Raw genomic sequence first — 15,749 nt, 5'->3', positions numbered from 1 at the left:
TTATGCCAGGTTGATGCATTAGCTTCTTCTCTATCAAACTGCATCGAAAAGTCATTTTTGGCAAAAATGGTACTTAGCAGGTTTGCACTCTAAGCCCATGATAAGTATGTATATATGAAGGAAAAGAAGAAGAAAGGCTGACGGAAAGCCCGAATTTTACGTTTGTTACGCAAATTGATAATAAATATTGTTAGCTTTCCAACATGTAACAGGTGTCCCGCGTTGAGTCACACAAGCTTATACATACATATACATACACACATGCATGTATATACGCAAATCTATACAAATGTACATGGTGCTATCCTTTTGATTCCTATGAAAAAGCAACAACAAAGCATAAAAGGAAAAGTCGAAATTATATTTTGGTTTTTATTGACGCGGCGACTGGAGCCTCTGGGGAAGAAATAATAATTTGTGTTTGTATTTGTGAGCAGTTTATCCGAATAAATATTAAATTGAGAGAATTTTGAGAAGCTCCTTAAACTGGGAAAGCTCATTTTGTCCACCGCAAAGTTGAGAAATTGCGCAAGACAACTGCAAGAACAATATTTGAAAGCTCCAAAGTATTTCGAAGTGTCAAATTCATCAATTTTCTTTTATAAAAGATTCCTTAAGTTTTTTAACAAATAAAAGGTTTAGATTTTAGTGTTTTAAAATTGTTATATATTCTCTATATTATTTTTAGCATAATAAAAAAACTTGAATTTATCTACGCACTATAACTTATTAATAAATGTGTGCACATACATATGTATGTATGTATGGAAATCAATTAAATTTACAATTAATAAAAATTGTGAATCAAAAAACAACAATGCGTATGAGTTACATTTCCGCTGGTATTCATAGAGAAATTTTATTTCAAATCTGACCAACGATACCAACAGTGTATTATAAAAATAATTCATCCTGCACTCTATTAAACAATTGATCAACTGTAAAAGTGATTAATTACATCATTGTCTGTGACCGAAAAGGATTAATATATGTTATGTATGTACGTATGATTAACTCGGATGCCTCGGGAGACAGTTGCTATTCGTATACCGACATTGCTGCATTTATGTAAATCAATCAATCACAGACAATAACTATTTCAGAACCACCTGTGACTAAACCAGGTAAGATCGCATTTAAAAGCTCTGCAAATGGGGCCAATGGACATCACAATGTTAAAAGTGCCAGTTGAAAATACTGCGAGGGGACAAAATTAGAACTAGTACCGTCTTTTAATTCGAGTGATCTGCGCTAGTTCGGAGCTAATGCGACTCGCTGCAGGGTTCGAGTTGGGACGTAACTGAATTATAACCAACATTGCTTGGATCTATTATCACTGAAATTTTCATGTGTTGTGCTCAAAAAGTAAAGATTTTATGGGTCAAAAACAAGAGCATATGTCTGAATTTAGTCAATAGTTTGACTTATACAAAATATATAAAATTTAAAATTTTTCCCAAATTATTAAATTATAAATTGAAAATTGCTTAAAATAAATGTTTCCATACATTTAAAACAATAAGGGTAATCCGCGCTTAAGCTCATACATATAAAATTATACTTTGGTTTTTATTGTTTGCTGCTAAAGAAATCTGGTAATATAAAGCGCTGTTCACTTGGGATGCACATTCAGGTTACCTTTTATTTGATTTTTCCTCAGGCTTTATCTAGCCGTTTTCTCAAACTTAACTCGAGAATCTCGGAATTTTTCCAATTCAAAAGTTAAAAAATAATTTTCAATTACAGAAAAGTAAAAAAGAAAAAAATTATTGTCATAGACCTTGAGCTGAAATCAAGCCTGGAATCCTAAAAACAATACATTAAAATGAATAACATCTACATTAATATTTAGTTAATTAAATCCAAAAACTCCGAAATTTTATTAGATTAACATGGAATATTAGCTTGACTTCGACACTGATGAAACGTAAATAAAAAAATGTCTGGGGGAATCACGCGCACTGTAAAAAAATCTTACAAAAGCGAGTCCTGTTCCCATCTGCCCTCACTCTATACAATGAGCTATAGCGTTGACTCCAAAATTAGTGTTGATATCACTTCGAAAACTGTTAGCGTTGCCCTTAATTATACTCAGTTGAGCAGAGCTCACAGAGTATATTAACTTTGATTGGATAACGGTTGGTTGTACAGGTATAAAGGAATCGAGATAGATATATACTTCCATATATCAAAATCATCAGTATCGAAAAAAAATTCGATTAAGCCATGTCCGTCCGTCCGTCCGTCCGTCCGTCCGTCCGTCCGTCTGTCCGTTAACACGATAACTTGAGTAAATTTTGAGTTTTCTTGATGAAATTTTGTATGTAGGTTCCTGAGCACTCATCTCAGATCGCTATTTAAAATGAACGATATCGGACAATAACCACGCCCACTTTTTCGATATCGAAAATTTCGAAAAATCGAAAAAGTGCGATAATTCATTACCAAATACGGATTAAGCGATGAACCTTGGTAGGTGAGTTGAACTTATGACGCAGAATAGAAAATTAGTAAAATTTTGGTCAATGGGCGTGGCACCGCCCACTTTTAAAAGAAGGTAATTTAGAAGTTTTGCAAGCTGTAATTTGGCAGTCGTTGAAGATATCATGATGAAATTTGGCAGGAACGTTACTCTTATTACTATATATCTGCTTCATAAAAATTAGCAAAATCGGAGAACGACCACGCCCACTTTTTAAAAAAAATTTTTTTTAATTCAAATTTTAAAAGAAAAGTTAATATCTTTACAGTATATAAGTAAATTATGTCAACATTCAACTCCAGTAATAATATGTTTCAACAAAATACAAAAATAAAAGAAAATTTCAAAATGGGCGTGGCTCCGCCTTTTTTCATTTAATTTGTCTAGGATACTTTTAATGCCATAAGTCGAACAAAAATTTACCAATCCTTGTGAAATTTGGTAGAGGCTTAGATTCTAGGACGATAACTGTTTTCTGAGAAAAAGGGCGAAATCGGTTGAAGCCACGGCCAGTTTTTATACACAGTCGACCGTCTGTCCTTCCGCTCGGCCGTTAACACGTTAACTTGAGCAAAAATCGATATATCTTTACTAAACTCAGTTCACGTACTTATCTGAACTCACTTTGTATTGGTGTAAAAAATGGCCGAAATCCGACCACTTTTTCGATATCGAAAATTACGAAAAATGAAAAAAATGCCATTATTATATACCAAATACGAAAAAAGGGATGCAACATGGTAATTGTATTGGTCTATTGACACAAAATATAATTTTAGAAAAAAACTTGGTAAAATGGGTGTGACACCTACCATATTAAGTAGAAGAAAATGAAAAAGTCTTGCAGGGCGAAATCAAAAGCCCTTGGAATTTTGGAAGGAATGCTGTTCGTGGTATTACATATATAAATAAATTAGCGTTACCCGACAGATGATGTTCTGGAATCACCCTGGTTCACATTTTGGTCGATATCTCGAAAACGCCTTCTCATATACAACTAAGGGCCACTCCCTTTTAAAACCCTCATTAATACCTTTAATTTGATACCAATATCGTACAAACACATTCTAGAGTCACCCCTGGTCCACGTTTATGGCGATATCTCGAAAAGGCGTCCACATATAGAACTAAGGCCCACTTTTTTTCAAATACTCATTAACACCTTTCATTTGATACCCATATCGTACAAAAAAATTCTAGAGTCACCCCTGGCCCACTTTTATGGCGATATCTCGAAAAGGCATCCACCTATAGAACTAAGGCCCACTTCCTTTTAAAATAATCATTAACACCTTTCATTTGATACCCATATCGTACAAACAAATTCTAGAGTAACCCCTGGTCCACCTTTATGGCGATATCTTGAAAAGGCGTCCACCTATAGAACTAAGGCCCACGCCCTTTTAAAATACTCATTAACGCCTTTCATTTGATACCCATATTGTACAAACAAATTCTAGAGTCACCCCTGGTCCACCTTTATGGCGATATCTCGAAAAGGCGTCCACCTATAGAACTAAGGCCCACGCCCTTTTAAAATACTCATTAACATCTTTCATTTGATACTCATATCGTACAAACAAATTCTAGAGTCACCCCTGGTCCATCTTTATGGCGATATCTCGAAAAGGCGTCCATCTATAGAACTTAGGCCCACGATCTTTTAAAATACTCATTAATACCTTTCATTTGATACCCATATCGTACAAAATAAATTCTAGAGTCACCCCTGGTCCACCTTTATGGCGATATCTCGAAAAGGCGTCCACATATAGAACTAAGACCCACTTTTTTTTTCAAATACTCATTAACACCTTTCATTTGATACCCATATCGTATAAAAAAATTCTAGAGTCACCCCTGGCCCACTTTTATGGCGATATCTCGAAAAGGCATCCACCTATAGAACTAAGGCCCACTTCCTTTTAAAATAATCATTAACACCTTTCATTTGATACCCATATCGTACAAACAAATTCTAGAGTCACCCCTGGTCCACGTTTATGGCGATATCTCGAAAAGGCGTCCACCCATAGAACTAAGGCCCACTCCCTTTTAAAATACTCATTAACACCTTTCATTAGATACTCATATCGTACAAACAAATTCTAGAGTCACCCCTGGTCCATCTTTATGGCGATATCTCGAAAAGGCGTCCATCTATAGAACTTAGGCCCACGATCTTTTAAAATACTCATTAATACCTTTCATTTGATACCCATATCGTACAAAATAAATTCTAGAGTCACCCCTGGTCCACCTTTATGGCGATATCTCGAAAAGACGTCCACCTATAGAACTTAGGCCCACTCCCTTTTAAAATTATCATTAACACATTTCATTTGATACCCATATCGTACAAACAAATTCTAGAGTCAGGCCTGGGCCACCTTTATGGCGATATCCCTAAATGGCGTCCATCTATAGAACTATGGTCCACTTCCTCTTAAAATACTCTTTAATACCTTCCATTTGATACATATGTCATACAAACACATTCGAGGGTTACCATAGGTTCTTTTTACAACATGGTGATTTTCCCTTACTTTGTCTCCACAGCTCTCAACTGAGTATGTAATGTTCGGTTACACCCGAACTTAACCTTCCTTACTTGTTTTTTTGTTTTTGTGGAGAACAGATAATCTATAAACCCCAAATACATAATAGATTGACGATCCCTAAACAAAGTTTCGTCATTGCTATTGTGACGAATATTAGTAACACTAAGTGATACTCACATCACTAATCTGATACTAAGTAAATAAAGCCACAAAAACAGTAAAGCAAGCTGCCACACTTGTATGTACGTAAACAAATTAATCATCATGTACACACATACATACAAGCAGCAGATACATACTCACAACGCATGTCATCATCAGCTACTACTTCGCTCACATATACAAACGCATATGGTTACACACTACAAATACACGCGCGTATAGCTGCTGACCAGGTAGAGGATTCTAGAAGAAGAAACGTCTATACTTTTGGGCAGAGAGTATAAAAGCAGCAGAAGCTGAGTATTCCGTAATCAGTTTGATTTAAGCACGGTATTGGTTGTGAAGTTAGGTGTTATTGTGAAGTACTTTCAAAGTAGTTTAATAAATACCATTTTTGCATTATTGAATATTGGAATTATTTATTCAACAGTTTAGCGATACGAACGTAAACTGAAGGTTGCAAATAAGCGTAATTTCTCTAAATTCGTTACGCTATCAATAGGAGATGCTTTGACGATGACCCTTTAATTAGAACAATCAGTTGTATGGGATATATAAGTGTATATTATATAAAATACCGATATTAACAATTTTTTTAGACAACATTGTTTTCCATACACGTAAGCACCTGGTGAAAATGCAGGAAATCCTCTTTTATAAAAAATCGCTTTAATGGAAGATATATGCTATAGTGATCCCATCGGGTCGGTTCCGATAAATGTCTAATCGGATACCAAAACATAGCATCTCAACCAGTTTCATCGAGATATAAAAGAAGCAAGTCTGCGTTCAAACAGACAGACATACGGAAATGGCTTGTCAGCTCGTCATTCTCATAATTTCGATATACTTACTCTTTTAAGGACTTAAAATTTTCGATTGCGGACCAAACTTAATATACTATTTCATTCTCAAAATAATAAATAATTTTCATTTTGTTAAAGTGATCAAGTTCAACAATCGCTTAAATGTAGAAAACTTGACTAAATAACGAATTAGTTCTCTGTGCGAAATATATATAATTATTTAGCTTTTACTGCCGCTCGTGTGGCCGCTTAACTGAACTTAAAACTACACATTTCTTATTTGTTTAATTTTATATAAAAAGTATAAAGGAGAGAGAAATTACAATAAATCCGATATAGACAACACCAACGATATAAGGTTTTGTCGAAATGCAAAGAATATTAAAAAAAAAATTAATTAACGATTGAGAGCTTTTACGAGTACATGACACGAGCATACGAAATTTTTGCCTGCTATAAAATACGACAACATTACTAAAACGAACGTCATTCTAGGATATGTTTTCGCAAGGATAATAACTGTTAAAAACGGCAAGCGCACGCACGGAGTGAGGAGATAAAAATAGCAAATTAAAAGTGAAAATTTTTTGTGGAAACTATTTCGTGTTTTGCTGTGAGTTAAAAATTGTTTGAACACTTTTTTTGCAATGTTGTGTAATTTTCTTAAGTTATTCAACAAATAAATGCTTAAAGTAAAAGTTGCATATGTGAAGTTGAAAAATCAGTCGGAATTTGTAAGTTCCTTGAGACATGAATGTATTCGTGTGTGGTTTTCCATTGATAAGTGCAGTTGGTTAACATGAATCAAATGTGACGTTGTATTTTTTTTATCGTAATATTTTCAATAATATTTCGTACTTAAACTTCGGATTAATTAGACTTTTTCATATATTCTTCTGCGCATATCGCGTCAATTGCAAATTCTGCTTAGCCAAGCCCATATTCAAATATCGATATATATATATATGTACGAATATGTATCTATGTTCATATGTATATACACCAACAAGTGCCTAGAATTTAAGATCAAATGATTTCTTCTTAGGGATAGGTAGTAAAAATTTACCCGATATGTCAATTAACTGTAGGGCCGAATTATTAATAGCGATGTTTCACGCAACCTGGATAACGCATCTTGCAAAAGATAAAAGTAGTGTGTCAATATTATTATGCTCAACAAATTACGTGCTTAATTTTCCAAAATACCCCGGATATGTATGTCCATAATATATCTTCTTATTTTCGTTTATACATCCAGCAAAAAATCATATAAGGAAATAAAAAATAATACGGCAGTGCTGACTATCCACTGCACGCTGCCGATTTTGTATTTAAAATTGTGCTTTTGACATGAAAAATAATTAAAAACTTGATTTACATATATGTATGTATTTCAACACAAAATTGAATTATATGAAATTGATTTTGAATCTTCGTGCTTTTTAACGGATTATAATGAACAAGTAAGGAAGGCTAAGTTCGGGTGTAACCGAACATTACACACTCAGTTGAGAGCTATGGAGACAAAATAAGGGAAAACCACCTCGTAGTAAAATGAACCTAGGGTAACCCTGGAATGTGTTTGTATGACATGTGTATCAAATGGAAGGTATTAAAGAGTATTTTAAGAGGGAGCGGGCCATAGTTCTATAGATGGACGCCATTTAGGGATATCGCCATAACGGGGGACCAGGGCTGACTCTAGAATTTGTTTGTACGACATGGGTATCAAATGAAAGTGTTAATGAGTATTTTAAAAGGGAGTGGGCATAAGCTCTATAGGAGGACGCCTTTTCGAGATATCGCCATAAAGGTGGACCAGGGGTGACTCTAGAATTTGTTTGTACGATATGGATATCAAATGAAAGGTGTTAATGAGTATTTTAAAAGGGAGTGGGCCTTAGTTCTTTGGGTGGACGCATTTTCGAGATATCGCCATAAACGTGGACCAGGGGTGACTCTAGAATGCGTTTGTACAATATGGGTATCAAACGAAAGGTGTTAATGAGTATTTTAAAAGGGAGTGGCCTTAGTTCTATGGGTGGAGGCCTTTTCGAGATATCGCCATAAAGGTTGACCAGGGGTGACTCTAGAATTTGTTTGTACGATATGGGTATCAAATGAAAGGTGTTAATGAGTATTTTAAACGAGAGTGGGCCTTAGTTCTTTGGGTGGACGCCTTTTCGAGATATCGCCATAAACGTGGACCAGGGGTGACTCTAGAATGCGTTTGTACAATATGGGTATCAAACGAAAGGTGTTAATGAGTATTTTTAAAGGGAGTGGCCTTAGTTCTATGGGTGGAGGCCTTTTCGAGATATCGCCATAAAGGTGGACCAGGGGTGACTCTAGAATTTGTTTGTACGATATGGGTGTCAAATGAAAGGTGTTAATGAGTATTTTAAAAGGGCGTGGGCCTTAGTTCTATAGGTGGACGCCTTTTCGAGATATCGCCATAAAGGTGGACCAGGGGTGACTCTAGAATTTGTTTGTACGATATGGGTCTCAAATGAAATGTGTTAATGAGTATTTTAAAAGGGCGTGGGCCTTAGTTCTATAGGAGGACGCCTTTTCGAGATATCGCCATAAAGGTGGACCAGGGGTGACTCTAGAATTTGTTTGTACGATATGGGTATCAAATGAAAGGTGCTAATGAGTATTTTAAAAGGGAGTGGTCTTAGTTCTATGGGTGGAGGCCTTTTCGAGATATCGCCATAAAGGTTGACCAGGGGTGACTCTAGAATTTGTTTGTACGATATGGGTATCAAATGAAAGGTGTTAATGAGTATTTTAAAATGGAGTGGGCCTTAGTTCTTTGGGTGGACGCCTTTTCGAGATATCGCCATAAACGTGGACCAGGGGTGACTCTAGAATGCGTTTGTACAATATGGGTATCAAACGAAAAGTGTTAATGAGTATTTTAAAAGGGAGTGGCCTTAGTTCTATGGGTGGAGGCCTTTTCGAGATATCGCCATAAAGGTGGACCAGGGGTAACTCTAGAATTTGTTTGTACGATATGGGGGTATCAAATGAAAGGTTTTAATTAGTATTTTAAAAGGGAGTGGCCTTAGTTCTATGGGTGGAGGCCTTTTCGAGATATCGCCATAAAGGTGGACCAGGGGTGACTCTAGAATTTGTTTGTAAAATATGGGTATCAAACGAAAGGTGTTAATGAGTATTTTAAAAGGGAGTGGCCTTAGTTCTATGGGTGGAGGCCTTTTCGAGATATCGCCATAAAGGTGGACCAGGGGTGACTCTAGAATTTGTTTGTACGATATGGGGTATCAAATGAAAGGTGTTAATGAGTATTTTAAAAGGGAGTGGCCTTAGTTCTGTGGGTGGAGGCCTTTTCGAGATATCGCCATAAAGGTGGACCAGGGGTAACTCTAGAATTTGTTTGTACGATATGGGTATAAAATGAAAGGTGTTAATGAGTATTTTAAAAGGGAGTGGCCTTAGTTCTATGGGTGGAGGCCTTTTCGAGATATCGCCATAAAGGTGGACCAGGGGTGACTCTAGAATTTGTTTGCACAATATGGGTATCAAACGAAAGGTATTGATGAGTATTTTAAAAGGGAGTGGCCTTAGTTCTATGGGTGGAGGCCTTTTCGAGATATCGCCATAAAGGTGGACCAGGTGTGACTCTAGAATTTGTTTGTACGATATGGGTGTCAAATGAAAGGTGTTAATTAGTATTTTAAAAGGGCGTGGGCCTTAGTTTCATAGGTGGACGCCTTTTCGAGATATTGCCATAAAAGCTGGACCAGGGGTGACTCTAGAATTTGTTTGTACGATGTGGGTGTCAAATGAAAGTTGTTAATTAGTATTTTAAAAGGGCGTGGGCCTTAGTTCTATGGGTGGACGCCTTTTCGAGATATCGCCATAAAGGTGGACCAGGGGTGACTCTAGAATTTGTTTGTACGGTGTGGGTGTCAAATGAAAGGTGTTAATGAGTATTTTAAAAGGGCGTGGGTCTTAGTTCTATAGGTGGACGCCTTTTCGGGATATCGCCATAAAAGTGGACCAGGGGTGACTCTAGAATTTGTTTGTACGATATGGGTGTCAAATGAAAGGTGTTAATTAGTATTTTAAAAGGGCGTGGGCCTTAATTTCATAGGTGGACGCCTTTTCGAGATATTGCCATAAAGGTGGACCAGGGGTAACTCTAGAATTTGTTTGTACGATATGGGTATAAAATGAAAGGTGTTAATGAGTATTTTAAAAGGGAGTGGCCTTAGTTCTATGGGTGGAGGCCTTTTCGAGATATCGCCATAAAGGTGGACCAGGGGTAACTCTAGAATTTGTTTGTACGATATGGGTATAAAATGAAAGGTGTTAATGAGTATTTTAAAAGGGAGTGGCCTTAGTTCTATGGGTGGAGGCCTTTTCGAGATATCGCCATAAAGGTGGACCAGGGGTAACTCTAGAATTTGTTTGTACGATATGGGTATAAAATGAAAGGTGTTAATGAGTATTTTAAAAGGGAGTGGCCTTAGTTCTATGGGTGGAGGCCTTTTCGAGATATCGCCATAAAGGTGGACCAGGGGTGACTCTAGAATTTGTTTGTACAATATGGGTATCAAACGAAAGGTATTGATGAGTATTTTAAAAGGGAGTGGCCTTAGTTCTATGGGTGGAGGCCTTTTCGAGATATCGCCATAAAGGTGGACCAGGTGTGACTCTAGAATTTGTTTGTACGATATGGGTGTCAAATGAAAGGTGTTAATTAGTATTTTAAAAGGGCGTGGGCCTTAGTTTCATAGGTGGACGCCTTTTCGAGATATTGCCATAAAAGTTGGACCAGGGGTGACTCTAGAATTTGTTTGTACGATGTGGGTGTCAAATGAAAGTTGTTAATTAGTATTTTAAAAGGGCGTGGGCCTTAGTTCTATGGGTGGATGCCTTTTCGAGATATCGCCATAAAGGTGGACCAGGGGTGACTCTAGAATTTGTTTGTACGGTGTGGGTGTCAAATGAAAGGTGTTAATGAGTATTTTAAAAGGGCGTGGGTCTTAGTTCTATAGGTGGACGCCTTTTCGGGATATCGCCATAAAAGTGGACCAGGGGTGACTCTAGAATTTGTTTGTACGATGTGGGTGTCAAATGAAAGGTGTTAATTAGTATTTTAAAAGGGCGTGGGCCTTAATTTCATAGGTGGACGCCTCTTCGATATATTGCCATAAAGGTGGACCAGGGGTGACTCTAGAATGCGTTTGTACAATATGGGTATCAAACGAAAGGTATTGATGAGTATTTTAAAAGGGCGTGGGCCTTAGTTCTATAGGTGGACGCCTTTTCGAGATATCGCCATAAAGGTGGACCAGGGGTGACTCTAGAATTTGTTTGTACGATGTGGGTGTCAAATGAAAGAGTATTTTAAAAGGGCGTGGGTCTTAGTTCTATAGGTGGACGCCTTTTCGGGATATCGCCATAAAAGTGGACCAGGGGTGACTCTAGAATTTGTTTGTACGATGTGGGTATCAAATGAAAGGTGTTAATTAGTATTTTAAAAGGGCGTGGGCCTTAATTTCATAGGTGGACGCCTTTTCGAGATATTGCCATAAAGGTGGACCAGGGGTGACTCTAGAATGCGTTTGTAAAATATGGATATCAAATGAAAAGTGTTAATTAATATTTTTAAAGGGAGTGGGCCTTAGTTCTATGGGTGGACGCCTTTTCGAGATATCGCCATAAAGGTGGACCAGGGGTAACTCTAGAATTTGTTTGTACGATATGGGTATCAAATGAAAGGTGTTAATGAGTATTTTAAAAGGGAGTGGCCTTAGTTCTATGGGTGGAGGCCTTTCGAGATATCGCCATAAAGGTGGACCAGGTGTGACTCTAGAATTTGTTTGTACGATATGGGTATCAAATGAAAGGTGCTAATGAGTATTTTAAAAGGGCGTGGGCCTTAGTTCTGTAGGTGGACGCCTTTTCGAGATATCGCCATAAAAGTGGACCAGGGGTGACTCTAGAATTTGTTTGTACGATATGGGTGTCAAATGAAAGGTGTTAATTAGTATTTTAAAAGGGCGTGGGCCTTAGTTCTATAGGTGGACGCCTTTTCGAGATATCGCCATAAAAGTGGACCAGGGGTGACTCTAGAATTTGTTTGTACGATGTGGGTGTCAAATGAAAGGTGTTAATGAGTATTTTAAAAGGGCGTGGGTCTTAGTTCTATAGGTGGACGCCTTTTCGAGATATCGCCATAAAAGGGGACCAGGGGTGACTCTAGAATTCGTTTGTACAATAAGGGTATCAAACGAAAGGTGTTGATGAGGATTTTAAAACGGAGTGGGCCTTAGTTCTATGGGTGGACGCCTTTTCGAGATATCGCCATAAAGGTGGACCAGGGCGGACTCTAGAATTTGTTTGTACGATATGGGTATCAAATGAAAGGTGTTAATAAGTATTTTAAAAGGGAGTGGGCCTTAGTTCTATAGGTGGACGCCTTTTCGAGATATCGCCACAAATGTGGACCAGGGGTGACTCTAGAATTTGTTTGTACGATGTGGGTGTCAAATGAAAGGTGTTAATGAGTATTTTAAAAGGGCGTGGGTCTTAGTTCTATAGGTGGACGCCTTTTCGAGATATCGCCATAAAAGTGGACCAGGGGTGACTCTAGAATTTGTTTGTACGATGTGGGTGTCAAATGAAAGGTGTTAGTTAGTATTTTAAAAGGGGTGGGTCTTAGTTCCATAGGTGGACGCCTTTTCGGGATATCGCCATAAAGGTGGACCAGGGGTGACTCTAGAATTTTTTTGTACAATATGGGTATCAAATGAAAGGTGTTAATGAGTATTTTAGAAGGGGGTGGGCCTTAAATCTATAAGTGGAGGCCTTTTCGAGATATCGCCATAAACGTGGACCAGGGGTGACTCTAGAATGCGTTTGTACAATATGGGTATCAAACGAAAGGTGTTGACGAGGATTTTAAAACGGGGTGGGCCTTAGTTCTATGGGTGGACGCCTTTTCGAGATATCGCCACAAAGGTGGACCAGGGCGGACTCTAGAATTTGTTTGTACGATATGGGTATCAAACGAAAGGTGTTAATAAGTATTTTAAAAGGCAATGGGACCTAGTTCTATTCGTGGACGCCTTTTCGGGATATCAACATAAACGTGGACCAGGGGTGACTCTATAAAGCGTTTGTACAATATGGATATCAAATGAAAAGTGTTAATGAGTATTTTAAAAGGGTGTGGGCCTTAGTTCTATAGGTGGACGCCTTTTCGGGATATCGCCATAAAGGTGGACCAGGGGTGACTCTAGAATTTTTTTGTACGATATGGGTATCAAATGAAAGGTGTTAATGAGTATTCTAGAAGGAGGTGGGCCAGAATCTATAAGTGGACGCCTTTTCGAGATATCGCCATAAACGTGGACCAGGGGTGACTCTAGAATGCGTTTGTACAATATGGGTATCAAACGAAAGGTGTTGATGAGTATTTTAAAACGGAGTGGGCCTTAGTTCTATGGGTGGACGCCTTTTCGAGATATCGCCATAAAGGTGGACCAGGGCGGACTCTAGAATTTGTTTGTACGATATGGGTATCAAACGAAAAGTGTTAATAAGTATTTTAAAAGGCAATGGGACCTAGTTCTATTCGTGGACGCCTTTTCGGGATATCAACATAAACGTGGACCAGGGGTGACTCTATAATGCGTTTGTACAATATGGATATCAAATGAAAAGTGTTAATGAGTATTTTAAAAGGGAGTGGGCCTTAGTTCTATAGGTGGACGCCTTTTCGGGATATCGCCATAAAGGTGGACCAGGGGTGACTCTAAAATTTTTTTGTACGGTAAGGGTATCATATGAAAGGTGTTAATAAGTATTTTAAAAGGGAGTGGGCCTTAGTTCTATAGGTGGACCAGGGGTGACCATAGAATTTGTTTGTACGATATGGGTATCAAACGAAAGGTGATAATGAGTATTTTAAAAGCGAGTAAGCCTTTGTTCTATAGGTGGGCGGTTTTTCGAGATATCGCCATAAAGGTGGACCAGGGGTGACTCTATAATGTGTTTGTACGATATGGGTATCAAAGTAAAGGTATTAATGAGGGTTTTAAAAGGGATTGGTGGTAGTTGTATATGTGAAGGCGTTTTCGAGATATCGACCAAAATGTGGACCAGGGTGATCCAGAACATCATATGTCGGGTACCGCTAATTTATTTATATATGTAATACCACGAACAGTATTCCCTCCAAAATTCCAAGGGCTTTTGATTTCGCCCTGCAAGACTTTTTCATTTTCTTCTACTTAATATGGTAGGTGTCACACCCATTTTACCAAGTTTTTTTCTAAAGTTATATTTTGCGTCAATAGACCAATACAATTACCATGTTTCATCCCTTTTTTCGTATTTGGTATATAATTATGGCATTTTTTTAATTTTTCGTAATTTTCGATATCGAAAAAGTGGGCGTGGTCATAGTCGGATTTCGGCCATTTTTTACACCAATACAAAGAGAGTTCAGATAAGTACGTGAACTGAATTTAGTAAAGATATATCGATTTTTTCTCAAGTTATCGTGTTAACGGCCGAGCGGAAGGACAGACGGTCGACTGTGTATAAAAACTGGGCGTGGCTTCAACCGATTTCGCCCTTTTTCACAGAAATCAGTTATCGTCCTAGAATCTAAGCCTCTACTAAATTTCACAAAGATTGGTAATGTTTTGTTCGACTTATGGCATTAAAAGTATCCTAGATAAATTAAATGAAAAAGGGCGGTGCCACGCCCATTTTGAAAATTTCTTTTATTTTTGTATTTTGTTGCACCATATCATTACTGGAGTTGAATGTTGACATAATTTACTTATATACTGTAAAGATATTAACTTTTCTTTTAAAATTTGACTTTAAAAAAATAGTTTTTTAAAAAGTGGGCATGGTCGTTCTTCGATTTTGCCAATTTTTGTTAAGCATGCATATAGTAATAATAGTAACGTTCCTGCCAAATGTCATCATGATATCTTCAACGACTGCCAAATTACAGCTTGCAAAACTTCTAAATTACCTTCTTTTAAAAGTGGGGGGTGCCACGCCCATTGTCCAACATTTTACTAGTTTTCTATTCTGCGTCATAAGTTCAAATCACCTACCAAGTTTCATCGCTTAATCCGTATTTGATAATGAATTATCGCACTTTTTCGATTTTTCGAAATTTTCGATATCGAAAAAGTGGGCGTGGTTATAGTCCGATATCGTTCATTTTAAATAGCGATCTGAGATGAGTGCTCAGAAACCTACATACCAAATTTCATCAAAATACCTCAAAATTTACTCAAGTTATCGTGTTAACGGACGGACGGACGGACGGACATGGCTCAACCGAATTTTTTTCGATACTGATGATTTTGGTATATGGAAGTCTATATCTATCTCGATTCCTTTATACCTGTACAACCAGCGCTCTGTGAGCTCTGCCCAACTGAGTATAAAAATTGGCTTATAGAAAAATGTTGTAGGGTATATCCTAATAGCTAGATGATCAATAATAGTACTTAAAGGCATAGATTGATGTTATATTTACAAACAAGTAATGCAATCTTAAAAAATCGACCAATAGTACAGTGCGCCACTTAAAATAAATATCGATGCTCTATTAAGGCTTCACTGATTTGGCGGCGTCAATCCACATCAAAATTAGGCGTAAGAGGATATCTTACACAATCCAGTGCATGGTTTAGAAACTGAGTTTTGAGCTCGCCGAGTAAGAGACGGCTTTAA

The 15,749-nt window shown here is 37.5% G+C and overlaps 1 protein-coding gene across 3 annotated transcripts in view; it reads left to right on the top strand.

The window, feature by feature from the left end:
• Positions 1-665: 665 nt before the first annotated feature.
• The window catches only part of LOC137245762 (neurofilament medium polypeptide), a 47,746-nt gene continuing 32,662 nt past the window's right edge, over positions 666-15,749 (top strand). Inside the window, exon 1 of one of the 3 annotated variants that reach the window (XM_067776926.1) lies at positions 666-1,124. The gene's annotated coding sequence lies outside the window, so the exon portion shown is untranslated. Of the gene's footprint in view, positions 1,125-6,465; positions 6,746-15,749 lie in introns of those variants that run through there. The other 2 variants (XM_067776924.1, XM_067776925.1) reach the window with 2 other exon arrangements.

This window comes from Eurosta solidaginis, chromosome 3 (genome assembly GCF_040869045.1).
Source record: "Eurosta solidaginis isolate ZX-2024a chromosome 3, ASM4086904v1, whole genome shotgun sequence".
Classification (NCBI taxonomy): domain Eukaryota; kingdom Metazoa; phylum Arthropoda; class Insecta; order Diptera; family Tephritidae; genus Eurosta; species Eurosta solidaginis.
This window is presented reverse-complemented; position numbering and strand designations above follow the sequence as displayed.